We start from the raw sequence: 18,008 nt of genomic DNA, 5'->3' as shown, positions 1-18,008 counted from the left end.
TAACAACAATAACATAAAACATATCAATTTGAAGCATGTTAGTAAGAACTTCCAAAGCCTATTGATATGCCAGTAGCATGATATTCTTGTTATCTAATATTACAAAACTTGTAAATAGATTAACTTTTTCTTTCTTAAAACAAACATCAAATATAAGGTAAGTGCTTTCTTAAGGCTTAAGCACTCTTAAAATGAAAGTTGGTCAACTTTTGATTACTAAAATCCAATATAAGGTAAATGTGTTAAAGATAAAATATTTTCATCACACACTTTTCATAATTGAAAGTTGGTATCCTGTCACACAATCCTACTCATTGTCTCTCAAAACGATGAGACTCTCTCTCTTTCCCCTCAAAGTTGTTCTTTATTTTTTCCTAAAGATCTCCACTAGTAAGTGTGTAGAAAATGAGGATCCATTTGTATCCTTCCTCATCTTCAACCGAAGGTTCATTCGAAAAATTCTTCTGTTACAATTCTTTTTATTTTCCTGGTGTTTTTACTTGCGATCATACAACTTGTTTATTTTGACGTGAACTTGCATTTGCTTTGCTTTAATATTACCGATTACGTGAGTAAAATGGACTTTTAGGGTGTTTTTGCAATTTTTTCATGTTTTTTTCTATAAAAAATGTTATTATAGAAAAAGAAGTATTAAAGACACATAAAAATGACTTCCCTGCCAAAAGTTAATTTATCCAACCCATAGTGGGATGATTTAGCAGTTAACTGGTGTATAATTTCCTCTCCTCTTAATTTTTTTTGATGGAGTTTTTATTTGAGATGGCATGTGTTGTGTCTAAATCAACTATAGGTTATAGATAAATGTAATGATGTGGTTGCACTCAAATGTGGATTGTGAAATTAGGGGAACAAAGCCGTCAAATTAAAAGCATTTGAGGATGACATTATTTTTATATCCTCGCCTTTAATTTGGTCCTTTTTATTTGTTGCAATTGCATTGACATTTTAAGAACATGTTGGGACATTCTTTTTGCCAATGGATGATACTTATTGGCTGACCTAAAACAAAAGTTCATACCCTTTCTAAGGTAACAGAAAGAGTGGTTTTCTTGGGCTTTAAAGCAAGAAGAATCTATAGTTAGAGGGTGTTTTCTTGCTGATGATATGGGATGGGGAAGACTGTTCAAGCCATAGCTCTTGTGCCTGCTAAAGATGAAATAGGGCAAGCAATTTCAGATTCCGATTTTCTCTCACCTACATCTTATATTCTTGCAGCAGTGAAATGAACCCTTGTTATACGTACAGTTGTTGCTGTGATACAGTTGGTCAATGGGATTGAACGCTTCACCACAAAAGGAAGCAACACAATTCTTGTATATCATGGTGCCAACTGGGTGAAAAATATTGGCAGATTTGCGGAATATGATCTTTGTTATCACTACCTACTCAACAGTGGAGACTAAGTACATGAAAAAATAATGATTTTGCACTCTATGAATTGGAATCGTATTATTTTGGATGAGGTAATCATTGCATTACTATACCCAAATATTTGGTTTTTCATGATATGCTTTACATAAGCTGAAAGTTTACCTAAACAAACCTCTCTACCTTCACAAGGTAGGACTATGATATTATAAACCTTATCAACCACTCTGCCATCACAGGGTAGTTAGGTGTGTGTGTGTGTGTGTGTGTGTGTGTGTGTGTGTGTGTGTGTGTGTGTGTGTGTATACCTAAACAAACCTCTCTACCTTCACAAGGTAGGGCTATGATATTATAAACCTTATCAACCACTCTGCCATCACAGGGTAGTTAGGGGTGTGGGTGTATGTGTGTGTGTCTATATATATATATATATATATATATATATATATATATTTACTGCGAAGTCTATTAAAAGTTCACATTTATAGGTTTTTGTCGGACAAACCCTTTATCGATAGTGTTCTAATGGATTGTACTTTTGTTGCACAGGCCCATTGTGTGAATAATATACACAGCAATACTACAAGAGCTTCTCTTGCGCTAGAATCTTCTTATAAGTGGGCGTTAAGTGGTACTCCCCGGTAAAACCGTATTTGAGAGTTGTACTCACTTGTATGTTTCTTGTGATTAATGTTCTTTTGTGGATAACATAATTAACATCTTCATTCTCCGAACTAAATACATCCCTACTTCTGGACAGGTTCGTTTCTTGGAAATTATTCCTTACTCTTACTCCTTCTGTGAAGATTGTGATTGCATAGCTCTCAACAATAGGTAGACTTAAGAGTTTCTTTTTTTATATTTGCACCTAACTTGGTTAAATAGAGAAGCATATAGCTGAGGATTTGTTTTAATTTTACTATGTTATATTTATTCCTATTCACCCGAATGACAGTTGAAATCTTTCTTCCTTGAGCATATTATTATTTTTCACCTTCTTGAAATTTCTTATTTACTCCCTTTTGTGTTTGTATTTGTTTTAGATTATTCGAATGTCCACATTGCCACCACCAATCTTTTCGACACTTCTGTTGGTGGAATAGAGTAAGTCATCAAATTATATATTTATTTTGATGCCTTTCGTTAGTTGTGATAACTAATATTGTTGCTGACATGGAGATGTTGATACATCTTATGTTCTAGTATAATGCCTCACCCATACAATCCCAAGGGAATCATGGGTTTGGTAGAGATGCAATGGTTCTGTTTAATCACAAAATTTTAAAAACCATAATACTAAGACGTACTAAAAAGGGAAGGGCTGCTGATCTTGGACTTCCTCTAAAGATCGTAAGTTTTTTTCACATTAGCATAATGCTCGAGATATTAATTGTTTTTCTCCTATTTAGAATGTTACACACTTTCTTATTCAGGTTACCTTGCGCAAAAATTGTTTCGATGTTAAGGAAGAAGATTATTACAGATCACTGTGGGATGAAAGTCGGGCACAATTTTATACGTATGTAATATATTTTTTTCTATACTTATAAAACTCGACCCTTGTTTGAAAGTAATATTGGCCTTTTTTTGCTCTCCATTCGATACTCATGGTGTAATAAATGCTTTTTCATGGTACATGATGTTTCATCTAATTTGTTAGTGTTAAGTCATCTTGAAAACATACAGACGTTCCTTGCTTGAAAATACTATATAATGATCATTTTACACAGGTTTTCATGGAAAATAATCAACACTATCAATGGATAATTCATTTTTTCATCACATTGTTTCTTTCTAACGTATTTTGTCACAGATACATTCAAGATGGTATGTTGATGAATAACTATGTCAACATTTTTAATCTACTCACACGCATGCCGCAGGTATGGGTACAATGCTTTCAAACTGACTTGTTCTTTATAATGTATTGGTTGCTGCTTGAATTTGGTATTCTTAGTGAAAAAAATTCATTGTTAACCCTCAGAAAGTATGGATCAGATATAAGGTAATTTTTTTCTTAACAAGAAATATTTCAATTCTTCAACACCAATTGTGGTAAAATCACTAAATTGTGGAGATGAAATATTTAATGTTGTTAATTGGTTTAATCTTTTAATATTTCAGAACTCAGAGATAATAATTCCTTCAGTAATTTCTTGGCTTGCTTTACCCTTATATATATATCCGCCCTTGAACCTAAAAAAAGTTCAGACTTCTTTTACTAAAGCAAGCAATTTGACTTTCTATGATCTATGTAATAACTAGAAAACTTTTTCTTATATTTGATTCATTTACGATTGATTTGCTTTCCCTTTATCACTTTGAAAGAAAGAAGAAATCCTTGTTTCGCCTCCTTCCTTCTTCGCTAATTGGAAGCTATACTCACACGTCTTATATTTTATTTGACTACAGGTCGTCGATCATCCTTACCTTGTGGAATGCTCAAGTTCTGCTTTGTCTAGAAGTGGAAGAACAAGTAATGTTGGCTATGTTGAACAACCATGTGGTTATGTCATGATCCAGCAGAAGATCCAATTGTAATTTGCATACTCTCCCACTTCCCTAAGAAAAGAAATAGAAAGTATACTCACAAAACTTGATACATCACTAAAATTGAATTTGATGGATTTCCTATTCACACTACATTAATATTTCATATATCATATGATGGATATTTCATATCTTAATGTGTCCATGGTAATCCACATTTAATTCTAAGATGTCTTCTAAAAATTCTTTTCCAGCAACATAGGAAAGACCTCTTTTACTAGAAATGCTTTCGGGAATGCCTTTTAACACTAACACGACTTTCATTAAACTTGCAGACAACCTAAGAAATAATCTATGAATTCATTAGTATTATGTGGTCATTTGAAACTTAAACCGACTCTCCTAGTAAAATGCACCTCTTTTAATTCTTGCAGGTTAATTCTTGCACACATGTCTTTTGCAAGTCATGTTTGATAAACTTCACTGCAATTGTGGGACAACTTTCATGCCCTTCATGTTTTGAATCAATTACAGTGGATTTCACAGCAAATGATCAGAAAACTAAAGCATCTATCAAAGGGTTTAGGACTTCGAGTATATTGAACATAATTTGTGTTGATAATTTTTCAGACAAGCACAAAAATAGAAGCTTTGGTAAACAATTACTTTTCAATATATAACGATATCTTATTTTACCTTAGCTTTATTGTTTGCTTACCATTTGAAAATTTTGCATCAAATACCACCCTCACTTAATTGAGTGGAAACTAAATGATGAATGATAAATCGTTGGTGTGGTCTCAATCTTATTTATTATACTTTATAATAGCATTCTCACTGTTTGATTTATTGGATCAAGAGATAAGAAATAAGGTTCGTGATTGAAAGAGATGGTTCCACAAAGGAAATAATCTTCAGCCAATTCACATCATTTTTTCATATGATACACTATTCTCTACAGAAGGTAAGACATGTCTTCGTTATTCCCTTCACATCTACCTTTATTGTGTCAGTCAGTAGTCAAAGCAAAAAAAATTCTTGTGTGCTTTTGGCAGTCAGGTATTAATTGTGGTCAATTTGATGTATCCATGACTATCACTGCAAGAGATTCTGCAGTTACAAGATTTACCAATGATCTAGATTGTATTATATTTCTTATGAGCTTGAAAGCCAGAGGTCATTCCCTGAATTTTACAGTGGCATCACATGTAAGGATTTCCTTTCCTCTCTTTGTAATTAAATATTCTTCATTTCTTGAATTTATGTTGGATTCCTTCATCGCTTCAGGCTAAAACTATTTTTTTGCTTGGGATATTTTAACTTCATCTCAGTGCACCTAAAGAACAGATACATTTTTAACTTGTAGAGAATAACAGAAGAAAAGTATAATTCAGGAAGCCTTCTGCTAGCCCAAGATCGTTTACTAAGATCGGAAGATTCAACTAAGGAAGAGGAAGCTACAAAGAAGAAGAAATATTTTGAATAAGAAAACTTTTATATAGAAGAAGACTAGTTTATTTTGGTTGATTGGGTTTTTGGGTTAATTTCAAATGACAATGGCCACCCCTATATATACAAGAGTAGGGATGCTTCTAGAAGTTATTCTAGATTGATATACAATAAAGATCTTGATGACCTTCTTTTCTAACTATCTAACAAGAATCGAGATTTTTCTACAATTCACTATAAGTATGTACTTCTCTAGAACATCTACACATTTCTTGGATACATCAAGGACTTGAGGTACTACTCTACATAAGTCTAGAAAGTTCTATTAAATATCTAGGATTATTTATACCTCCAAAAATAATCTTTATTTTACACACTCCCCCTTAAAGTGATTTTTTGGAGACTACCCCGCACTTGTTGCGGAAGAACTCAAATGAAGCTTTGAGCCACATCTTGGTAAAAATACCGAAAGTTTCTTTCAACCTCATCTTGCTTCTACAAATAATACAAATTCTTCATTATCAGTTGATCCCTGTAGAGTATCTCCTTGTTGAGTTCTCTGACTTCCCCTTTCTCTTAATTTCTCGACAATTATATTATTCAAAGAAACAATATCAATTTCCTATGAAGTCTCAAGACCTACATATAATCCACTGTCATATTCATCTATTATCTCCTCAATAGATTTGTTTGCATCTTCAGAACTTTCAAAAATTATATCCTCTCTACTTGAGACTTCAATATCAATTTATTTTTCTATTTGATCTTTATTTCTCCATCTGCTTTCAAAAATTTCTTCGCCTCATTCATTGGCATTGCTATTACAGATGGTTGACCAAAAACTTCCGCTTCCAATACATCTGCATCAATGCTTTCACTATAAAGGTCTCCATTGGCACATGTAGTTTCAGATATTGCTACTTCAGGATCTTCTTTTCTATTTCTTCAATGTAAGCTACCATATCACCACTTGGAACATCCTCAAAAATTTCTTGCTTAATGTCGACAACATCAATATCTTGCTTCTCCAAGTGATCGGCTATATTATATTCTAAATCTTTGATCCAATCTCTTTTCAGATTGATGGAAATCATGAAATCTATTGCTCGAGCCTCAGCTACTAAACATTTTCCCCACTCTTCTTCTTTGGCAACTTTTTGAGCCATATTGTTCTCCTTGTTTTCCTGGCATGTCTCGTGTTTTTTCCTTTAAAGTTTATCTTGTCGTCTACAAGAGCATATCCTTCTACCTCTTTGACAAACACACTAGCCAATTGCTTGGCTAGTAATTCCTGTGACGATAACACATTTTCAAATTTCTCCAAGGATGGTGTAACGACTTGTTTAGTCGTTTTGAGCAGTAGAGTATTTTCTGGTAATAACAGTCTGAGTCGACAGATCTCACGACGGACCGTCATGGGCACGACGGACAGTCGAGGGGGTCTCGTTCCAAAACACTTAGAATTCTGAAATTTGGGTACTGAAATCGACTCTCTGAACTTCATGACAGAATGGCAGGACGGACCGTCGCAGGCACGGCGGACCGTCACAAATCTTTCCACAGAACTAACTCTCTGAACTTTGTGACGGACCTGCAGGACGGACCGTCACAGTCATGACGGACCGTCACAGGCTGCGTAACCCTGACTGGGTCGGATTTCTATTTAAAAGTTTTAAGGGACGTTTTGGACTATTCATGCTTATAATTATAAAGTTAGTGGATTAATGTTAATAATTCAATTTCTTGGGGGTTAAAGGAGATAATGTTGGAATAATTAGTGGGTTATTTTTATCATTTTTATACTTAATTATATACTAATTAGGGTAAAAGAAAAAGGGTTTGGAATAAGAAAAATAGAAAGAACAGAGAGAGAAAGGGGAGAAACGATCGATCAATCGAGAGAGGAACGAAGAGGATAATAGAGCTTTGGGGAATTAGCTTGTTTGATCGCAATTCTTCGGTGGAGGTAGGTTATGGTTTATGCTATTCGTAGTAAACTCTTAATAGCAAATGATATGTATTGGGTAATGTTGTAAACCCTTCTATATGCTTAATTGTATGCTTGCATGAATGTGATTATATAATTGTGATAAAGTAAGCATGATGAAGCTATTGAATCCTAAATCTTGAAAAACCCTAATCTACTTTGTTAATGATGATGCCTTGGTTAAAAGAAGGCTTGATGAATGAAAGTAGTGAGATTAGGGGATCGGGTGCCACGTTCCGGTACCAGGATAGTATATGGGGATCGGGTGTCACGAACCGACACGTAGTATTAATGGATTGGGTGTCACGAACCGACACGTAGTATTAGGGGGATCGGGTATCACGAACCGACACGTAGTATTAGGCGATCGGGTGTCACGAACCGACACGTAGTATTAGGGGAACGGAGTGTCACGTTCCGACACAAGAGAAATAAAGAGAATGAATCTTGAAATATGTTAATATACTCAATTAATGAACCTAATTCCCAAATGAGTATGATGGGGAGGCGTGAGTCATCATTGATGTGCTTGGTGTTGTGACCAAGGGTTATGGTAATTGTAAATGCCGCATGTTGAGTATTGTAGTTGATTTTATGATATTATCTGATATATACTGTTTTCTATTTTGAGTTGGCCGATGATATCTACTCAGTACCTGTGTTTTGTACTGACCCCTACTTACATGTTTTTCTCTTGTTATTTGTGGAGTGCAGCAAACATGCCGTCGTCTTCAACTCAACAGCAACTCTAGCCAGTCTTCACTGCGTCAGATTTCAGGGTGAGCTATTGTTCCTAGCTCGGACTGGATTCTCTCTCATTCATGTCTTGATGTCCTTGAAGTTCGGACATAGACTATCTCTTGTATTTGTTTTAGTTTCCTAGACATTCTTAGATTTAGTAATTTGAGGATAGATGTTCTTGTGATGATGACTTCCAGATTTTGGGGATGATAAGTATTGAATTTTAGAAGTTATCAATTGATTTCGTAATGAGTTTTTAAGTCTTCCGCATTATTTTCTGTTTATTATTGGTAAATGATTGGGGTTTAGATTGGTTGGTTCGCTCACATAGGAGGGTCAGTGTGGGTGCCACTCGCGGCCCGCTTTGGGTCGTGACAAACTTGGTATTAGAGCCTTAGGTTCGTTGGTCTCATCACACAAGAACGAGTCTAGTAGAGTCATAAGGAAAGGTAGGGGGACGCCTTTACTTTTCTTTGAGAGGCTATAAGACTTTAGGAAAATTCCATTATTTCTTTCTTTCGTGCTATTACTTGGATCCAATTGGTATATAGGTGATACAAATTGGTATCTGACCATCTTCACTCTATTTCGCAGATGGTTATGACTAGAGCAACAACTACGCCAACACCAGCACCGGTAAGACAAGAGGCGTCTGAGCCAGCCAATGAGACTGTAGCTTGAAGAGGAACAGTGGCAAGAGGCCATGGTAGAGGTCGTAGGAGGACATCCTCTAGAGGAAGAGGATAAACACCTGGCCCATCTAGTACTAGGGAGGTGACTCCTCCACCGACTGAGGAAGTAGTAAGCGAGGGGGAGGAAGGGGAGAATGAGCAAGTGCAGAATGAGGAATTACCACCCCAACCTACCCCAGAGATGATTAATCAGGTTCTTGCTTACCTTAGTGGGTTATCTGATCAGGGCCAGACACCTCCAGTGTTTTCTGCACCAGCACCCCAGGTTCCGGGAGTACAGCATGCAGCTGCTTAGGCTCCCCACATGGATGCCTCATTAGAAATAGGCACGTTTCCTCATTTGACTACAGGGCCTATAATGACAAGCGATCAGCATGAACTTTTCAGTAAGTTCTTGAAATTGAAACCTCCAGTCTTCAAGGGTGCTGAATCTAAGGATGCCTACGATTTTCTGGTTGATTGTCATGAGTTCTACATAAAATGGGCATAGTGGAACGATTTTGCGTTGAGTTTGTAACCTATCAGTTTCAGGGAAAGCCAAAATGTGGTGGTGGTCACATGTTGAGTGTCAACCCGCACAAGCACCACCTATGACTTGGGCGTCATTCTCTAGCTTATTTATGGAGAAGTATATCCCCCGAACCTTGAGGGATAGGAGGAGAGATGAGTTCTTGAGCCTAGAGCAAGGCAAGATGTCGGTGACTGCGTATGAGGCTAAGTTCCGTGCGTTATCCAGGTATGCCACCCAGTTTTGCTTCAGTCCACAAGAGCGGATTTGCCGTTTTGTGAAGGGGTTGAGGTCAGATTTGCGGATTTCAGCCTTACAGGTAGCGGCTACAGCGAAATCCTTTCAGGAAGTGGTAGACTTCGTGATAGAGGTGCAGGGAGTGAAGCCAGATGACTTCTCCATGGCATCGACATCTAAAAGGTTTCGTAAGGGAGGTGAGTTTAATGGTTCTTAATCCAGAGGGCAGGGTTCAGAAGGTTATCCAGCCCGCCCTATTCAGTCTTCACTACAGACTGTAGATGGGAGTCCACCGCAGACCGGTCAACACTTCTTTGAGTTTGGAGGTTATCCCCAGAATCCGTCGTTCTCACACAGACCTATGCTTGAATCCAGAGAATGTTATGGATGTGGAGAGACTGGACATATTAGGAGGAATTGTCCAAAACCGAGTTAAAGACCCCCAATAATCAGAGGTAGAGGTGGTCATGGAAGAGGCCGCTACTCTGGAGGACGTGGTGGCCGAGGTAATGGTGGTCACCAAAACGGCCGGGGTGACGGACAAATGGGAACTACTGCAGCGCAACCTGGTAGAGGCAACGGGCAGACAGGTGATAGGGCCCATTGTTATGCTTTCCCTGGGAGATCTGAAGTGGAGACATCTGATGATGTCATCACAGGTAATCTTTTGGTTTGTGATTGCATGGCTTCTGTATTGTTTGATCCTGGATCCACTTTTTCTTATGTATCTTCCTCATTTTCTAATGGTCTTAATTTACATTGTGAATTGCTTGACATGCCTATTCGTGTTTCTACTCCGGTGGGTGAGTCTGTGATAGTTGAAAAGGTGTATAGGTCTTGTCTTGTGACTTTTGTGGGGAGCAATACTCATTTAGACTTGGTTATCTTAGAAATGGTTGACTTCGATGTAATTCTGGGTATGACTTGGCTTTCTCCAAATTTTGCAATCTTGGGTTGTAATGCTAAAACTGTGACGTTAGCCAAGCTTGGGACAGAGCCGTTAGTGTGGGAGGGTGACTACACTTCCAATCCGGTTCGTATCATCTCCTTTCTTCGTGCTAAGAAAATGGTTAGTAAGGGTTGTTTGGCGTTCATGGCACATCTCAGGGATGATACTACCCAAGTACCTTCAATCGAGTCGGTTGCGATAGTCCGCGAGTTTTTAGATGTGTTTCCTGCAGACCTTCCTGGTATGCCACCGGATAGAGATATTGACTTCTGCATCGATCTTGAACCGGGTACTCGCCCCATTTCTATACCCCCTTATAGAATGGCTCCCGCTGAGTTAAGGGAGTTAAAGGCCCAACTTCAAGAGTTGTTGAGCAAATGCTTCATTAGACCAAGTGCATCCCCTTGGGGTGCTCCTGTTTTGTTTGTGAAGAAGAAGGATGGAAGCTTTCGGATGTGCATAGACTACAGACAACTGAATAAGGTAACGGTTAAGAACAAGTATCCTCTTCCTCGCATTGATGATTTGTTTGATCAGTTACAAGGTGCTTGTACCTTCTCAAAAATCGACTTGAGAATTGGTTATCATCAATTGAAAATACGGGCAGCAGATGTGCCCAAGACTGCTTTTCGGACCGGGTATGGGCATTATGAGTTCTTAGTAATGTCTTTTGGGCTTACGAATGCCCCTGCTGCTTTCATGAGCTTGATGAATGGGATTTTTAAGCCTTATCTGGATCTCTTTGTCATTGTATTCATTGATGATATACTGGTATACTCAAAGAGCAAGAAAGAACATGAGGAGCACTTGAGAATTGTGTTGGAAATGTTGAGAGAGAAAAAGCTTTATGCCAAATTCTCTAAGTGTGAGTTTTGGCTAGATTCAGTGTCCTTCTTAGGGCACGTAGTTTCTAAGGATGGAGTGATGGTGGATCCATCTAAGATTGAAACAGTGAGGAATTGGGTAAGACCTACTAATGTGTCAGAAGTAAGGAGCTTTGTTAGTTTAGCTAGCTACTACCGTCGATTTGTCAAGGGGTTCTCTTCTATTGCTTCCCAATTGACAAGCTTGACTAAACAGAATGTCCCATTTGTATGGTCGGATGAGTGTGAAGAAATCTTTCAGAAACTCAAGACTTTGTTAACTAGTGCACCAATTCTCACCTTGCCAGTGGAAGGTAAGAATTTCATTGTCTATTGTGATGCATCCTATTCGGGTTTGGGTGCAGTGCTAATGCAAGAGAAAAATGTAATTGCTTATGCTTCGAGGCAATTAAAGGTGCACGAACGTAATTATCCGACCCATGATTTGGAGTTGGCTGCGGTAGTGTTTGCATTAAAGCAATGGAGGAACTATCTATATGGGGTTAAGTGTGAAGTCTATACGGATTATCGTAGCCTACAGTATGTCTTTACTCAGAAAGATTTGAATCTGAGACAGAGGAGATGGATGGAACTACTGAAGGACTACCATATTACTATCTTGTATCATCCCGGAAAAGCTAATGTTATGGCAGATGCTTTAAGTAGAAAGGCAGGGAGCATGGGAAGTCTAGCCACTTGCAAGTTTCAAGACGTCCATTGGCTAGAGAGGTACAAATTCTGGCTAATGACTTAATGAGGCTAGAAATAAATGAGAAGGAAGGATTTTTGGCCAGTGTGGAGGCGAGATCTTCCTTTCTTGACAAGATTAAGGGAAAGCAGTTTAATGATGAGAAACTGATTCGGATTCGAGATAAGGTGTCGCGATGAGAGGCTAAAGAAGCAAAAATCAACGAGGAAGGTGTTTTAAGAATTAAGGGAAGGGTATGTGTAACCCGCGTCGATGATTTGATTCACGCTATTCTTACAGAGGCTCATAGTTCAAGGTATTCTACACATCCTGGTGCAACCAAGATGTACCGCGACCTAAAGCAACACTTTTGGTGGAATAGAATGAAGCGTGACATTGTTGATTTTATTGCCAGATGTACAAATTGTCAGAAAGTAAAATACGAACACTAGAGGCCCGGAGGAACACTTCAGAGAATGCCCATTCCGGAATGGAAGTGGGAGAGAATTGCAATGGACTTCGTGGTTGGTCTTCCAAAGACAATGGGTAAGTATGACTCCATTTGGTTGATTGTTGATAGGTTAACTAAGTCTGCTCACTTCATTCTGGTTAAGGTGACTTACAATGCAGAGAAGTTATCCAAACTTTACATCTCAGAGATTGTTCGATTGCATGGATTTCCACTTTCTATCATATTAGATAGAGGTACGCAGTTTACTTCTAAGTTTTGGAAAACATTGCATGCTGAATTGGGTACTAGGTTGGATCTTAGTACCGCATTTCACCCTCAGACCGATGGTCAGTCTGAGCGAACGATCCAAGTGTTGGAGGATATGCTTCGTGCATGTGTGATAGAATTTGGTGGTCATTGGGATAACTTCTTACCCTTAGCAGAGTTCTCATACAACAATAGCTATCACTCAAGTATTGATATGGCCCCATTCGAGGCATTGTATGGGAGAAGATGTAGGTCTCCCATTGGGTGGTTTGATGCATTTGAGGTTAGACCTTGGGGTACTGATCTTATGATGGAATCTTTAGATAAAGTAAAATGCATTCAAGAAAGGCTTTTAGCGGCTCAAAGCTGGCAGAAAGAATATGCAGATCGAAAGGTTAGGGACTTGGAGTTTATGGAGGGTGAGCAAGTCTTGCTGAAGGTTTCGCCCATGAAAGGGGTGATGCGGTTTGGTAAGCGAGGTAAGCTAAGCCCAAGGTATATTGGTCCATTTGAAGTTCTGAAGCGCGTGGGGGAGGTAGCTTATGAATTAGCCTTGCCCCAGGACTGTCCGGAGTGCACCCAGTATTTCATGTGTCTATGTTGAAAAGATACCATGGGGATGGAAACTACATCATTCGTTGGGATTCAGTTCTGCTTGATGAGAATTTGTCTTATGAGGAGGAGCCTGTTGCTATTCTAGATAGAGAAGTCCGCAAGTTGAGGTCAAGGGAGATTGTATCCATCAAGGTTCAGTGGAAGAATCGACCAGTTGAAGAATCCACTTAGGAGAAAGAGGCTGATATGCAAGAAAGATACCCACATCTGTTTACAGATTCAGGTACTCCTTTTCGCCCTTGTTTTTCTTCTTGTGATCGTTCGAGGACAAACGATGGGTAAATTAGTATCTATTGTAACGACCTGTTTAGTGGTTTTCAGCAGTAGAGTATTTTCTGGTAATAACAGTCTGAGTCGACGGATCCCACGACGGACCGTCATGGGCACGACAGACCGTCGAGGGGGTCTCGTTGCAAAATACTTAGAATTCTGAAATTTGGGTACTGAAATTGACTCTCTGAACTTCGTGACGGAATGGCAGGACGGACCATCGCAGGCACGACGGACCGTCACAAATCTTTCTACAGAACTAACTCTCTGAACTTTGTGACGGACCGTCACAGTCATGACGGACCGTCACAGGCTGCGTAACCCTGACTGGGTAAGATTCCTATTTAAAAGTTTTAAGGGGCGTTTTGGACTATTCATGCTTATAATTATAAAGTTAGTGGATTAATGTTAATAATTCAATTTCTTGGGGGTTAAAGGAGATAATGTTGGAATAATTAGTGGGTTATTTTTATCATCTTTTATACTTAATTATATACTAATTAGGGTAAAATAAAAAGGGTTTGGAATAAGAAAAATAGAAAGAACAGAGAGAGAAAGGGGAGAAACGATCGATCGATCGAGAGAGGAACGAAGAGGACAACAGAGCTTTGGGGAATTAGCTTGTTTGATCGCAATTGTTTGGTGGAGGTAGGTTATGGTTTATGCTATTCGTAGTAAACTCTTAATAACGAATGATATGTATTGGGTAATGTTGTAAACCCTTCTATATGCTTAATTGTATGCTTGCATGAATGTGATTATATAATTGTGATAAAGTAAGCATGATGAAACTATTGAATCCTAAATCTTGAAAAACCCTAATCTACTTTGTTAATGATGGAGATGGCTTGATGAACGGAAGTAGTGAGATTAGGGGATCGGGTGCCATGTTCCGGTACCAGGATAGTATATGGGGATCGAGTGTCACGAACCGACATGTAGTATTAATGGATCGGGTGTCACAAACCGACACGTAGTATTAGGGGGATCAGGTGTCACGAACCGATATGTAGTATTAGGGGATCGGGTGTCACAAACCGACACGTAGTATTAGGGGATCGGAGTGTCACGTTCCGACACAAGAGAAATAAAGAGAATGAATCTTGAAATATGTTAATATACTCAATTTAATGAACCTAATTCCCAAATGAGTATGATGGGGAGGCGTGAGTCCTCATTGATTTGCTTGGTGTTGTGACCAAGGGTTATGGAAATTGTAAATGCCGCATGTTGAGTATTGTAGTTGATTTTATGATATTATCTGATATATACTATTTTCTATTTTGAGTTGGCCGATGATATCTACTCAGTATCTGTGTTTTGTACTGACCCCTAATTGTATGTTTTTCTCTTGTTATTTGTGGAGTGCAGCAAACGTGCCATCGTCTTAAACTCAACAGCAACTCTAGCAAGTCTTCACCGCGTCAGATTTCAGGGTGAGCGATTGTTCCTAGCTCGGACTGGATTCTCTCTCATTCATGTCTTGATGTCCTTGAAGTTCAAACATGGACTATCTCTTGTATTTGTTTTAGTTTTCTAGACATTCTTAGATTTAGTAATTTGAGGATAGATGTTTTTGTGATGATGACTTCCAGATTTTGGGGATGATAAGTATTGAATTTTAGAACTTATCAATTGATTTCGTAATGAGTTTTTAATTCTTCCACATTATTTTCTGTTTATTATTGGTAAATGAATGGGGTTTAGATTGGTTGGTTCGCTCACATAGGAGGGTAAGTGTGGGTGCCACTCGCGGCCCGCTTTGGGTCGTGAAAGATGGTTGTTGAGCCCATACTTAAATCGACGTCACAAATGGGATATATTCATGCTTCAAACCACGAATGAAAATTCTTCTCATTCGTGCTTAAGAAATAGCCTCTTTCAGATTCAACAAAGATATCTCAGAACATAAGTTCTTAATCTTCAAAAAGTACTCTGAGATAGAAAGATTACCTTTAGTGGTGTTAGCCAATTCATTTTCCAATATCTGCAACCGAGCTTCATTCTTCTTGTTGAACAAGGGATAGAGGGTCCTCCATATCTCGTGAGTTGATTTACACTTCATAATGTGATCAAATAAACCGGAGGAGATTTTCCTCTTTAGAATGAACTCCTCCTTCGCATTAACATGTTTCCACTTCTTGTATGCACTGTTATTTTCTGGTCCGTCAGCAGGACTTGTGTCATTCCCATTAACAACATCCCACAAATCCTCTCCCACAAGTTATGATTCCATACCTAGTAATTTGACTGATTCAACAACTCCACTCCCAGTCCATTAACACGACTGCTGAAATCCATACCGACAAACCAGTTGATTCTACCACTAACCTGATCTTGAATAAAATTCAAAAGTCAAAAAATGACTATGGCTCTGATACCATGTAGAGAATAGCAGAAGAAAAATATAATTCATGAAGCCTTCTGCTAGCCCAATATCATTAACTAAGATTGGAAGATTCAACTAAGGAAAAGGAAGCTAGAAAGGAGAAAACACATTTTGAATAAGAAAAATTTGATATAGAAGAAGACTAGTTGATTTTGGTTGATTGGGTTTTTGGGTTAATTACAAATGACAATGGCCACCCCTATATATACTAGAGTAGGGATACTTCTAGAAGTTATTCAAGATTGATCTACAAGAAAGATATTGATGACCTTATCTTCTAACTATCTAACAAGAATCTAGATTTTTCTACAATTCACTATAAATATCTACTTCTCTAGAACATCTACACAATTCCTAGATACATCAAGTACTTAAGGTACTACTCTACATAACTCTAGAATGTTTTATTAAATATCTAGGATTATTTATACCTCCAAAAACTCATTTTTATTTTTCACAAAACTAATAATATTTCGTTGTATGACCCGGACTACTTTTCTTGACGTTTAACTCTCCTTTTTCACTTTGATAGTTTTCTTTTACGGATCCTTGGTGGAATGCTGCTGTGGAGAGGCAAGCTCAAGATAGAATCCATTGAATAGGGCAGTATAAACCAACCAGGTGTGTGCTTGTATTTCTTTGACTAACTATACCAATCAAGATAGATTATTCTTATTTTTATCATTTCTAGTATAATGAGCTTTGTGTTGAGAATACAATCGAGGAGAGGATCTTAGAGTTGCAAGAGAAGAAAAAACTAATTTTTGAAGGGTAAGTTCCTCCAAGTTCATTGTGGTAGTTGCATGTGTGTTCTTTCAATATTCCTCCTCTACTCGTGCATTCCCCCCTTCTCTCTCTGGTGTGTTGATTGCCAAATATTGATGTTTTTTGTAGGATGGTTGGTGGTGCTTCTGAGGCAGTGGAGAAATTAACAGAGAAAGACTTGAAGTTCTTGTTTGTAACCTAGATTGATTTTTCATTCTGTTACTTAGTTTAGCAAGAAAGATCATATGATCATATTTACTTGGAGATTCTAGATGAGTTTTATACAATCAAGTTGGATTCCAGTTAAATTTAAATTTTAGAGTTGACCTCTGTCAAATTATTGACTTGACTAGCTCAGATTCATAATCTGAAAGTGTTGACATGTTTATATGATGAGTTTGGACTTGTCCACAAATTTTGATTTATTTTCAATGAGTTTCAGATGAATTGTGAAAATCTTGCGTGCTTCATCTTTTTTTTAAGCATTAAAATGTGACGATTTAAAGATCCATTTTTAATTATAGAGATCGAAAGTTTATTCTGAGACTTCATCTCCTTGGGAATCCAAACATGAAATTGAGTTAAAATTAATGAGGAGATTCCATATCTGTATTTAGGACTCATAGTAAAAATAAATCAGTTCATTTCGAAGGTTGATATTATGGTCTTTTTAGTTAAAATTAAATTGTTGGTTGCAAAAAGGTGTTGGTGCAGACCTTTTAGATACCTGATTTTTCTACATTAATGATAGAAAGTGTTTTATTTTTATTTTTTTAATGCCTGAACATTGTATTAAATTTCAAACAATGTTTGCTTGCTATTTTGAGCATATATGAATTTCTAGAGTTAAAAGTTGAGTGATTTTTATTAGAGTAAATTGAGGAATTTCACTCTACATCTAGAAATCATAGTACTTTGATTTGGAGGTGATAAAAAATCAATTCAAAAATGAATTTTTACATTTGAGCTACATTATATTATGGGTAAACCGATCTTGGTATCAAGTCTTTTATTTGTTGATTATTCCATTGCTCAGAAATGCATAAGAAAATGAACTTAAAAGTCATAGACGAAATAAAGAAATCCTTTTTGATGATTTTGGCGTCAATTTGAACTCAGTTCGATGAAATTTAAGATTTGAGTTCCTACTGTAAGGTCATATAAATTGTAATTAAAATCATTGTTTTTCCCATAGGAGCTCGGGGTCGACTTATTTGGCTGGGGGTAATAGTATAGTAATATGAGTGTCTACAAACAG

The 18,008-nt window shown here is 37.5% G+C and overlaps 1 pseudogene; it reads left to right on the top strand.

Moving 5' to 3' along the window:
• The first annotated feature begins 1,130 nt into the window (after nucleotides 1–1,130).
• On the top strand, nucleotides 1,131–16,952 carry LOC138348938 (ATP-dependent helicase rhp16-like; annotated as a pseudogene).
• The last annotated feature ends 1,056 nt before the right edge of the window (nucleotides 16,953–18,008 follow it).

The sequence above is a fragment of the Solanum lycopersicum genome, chromosome 5 (assembly GCF_036512215.1).
Source record: "Solanum lycopersicum chromosome 5, SLM_r2.1".
In the NCBI taxonomy this organism is placed as follows: domain Eukaryota; kingdom Viridiplantae; phylum Streptophyta; class Magnoliopsida; order Solanales; family Solanaceae; genus Solanum; species Solanum lycopersicum.
This window is presented reverse-complemented; position numbering and strand designations above follow the sequence as displayed.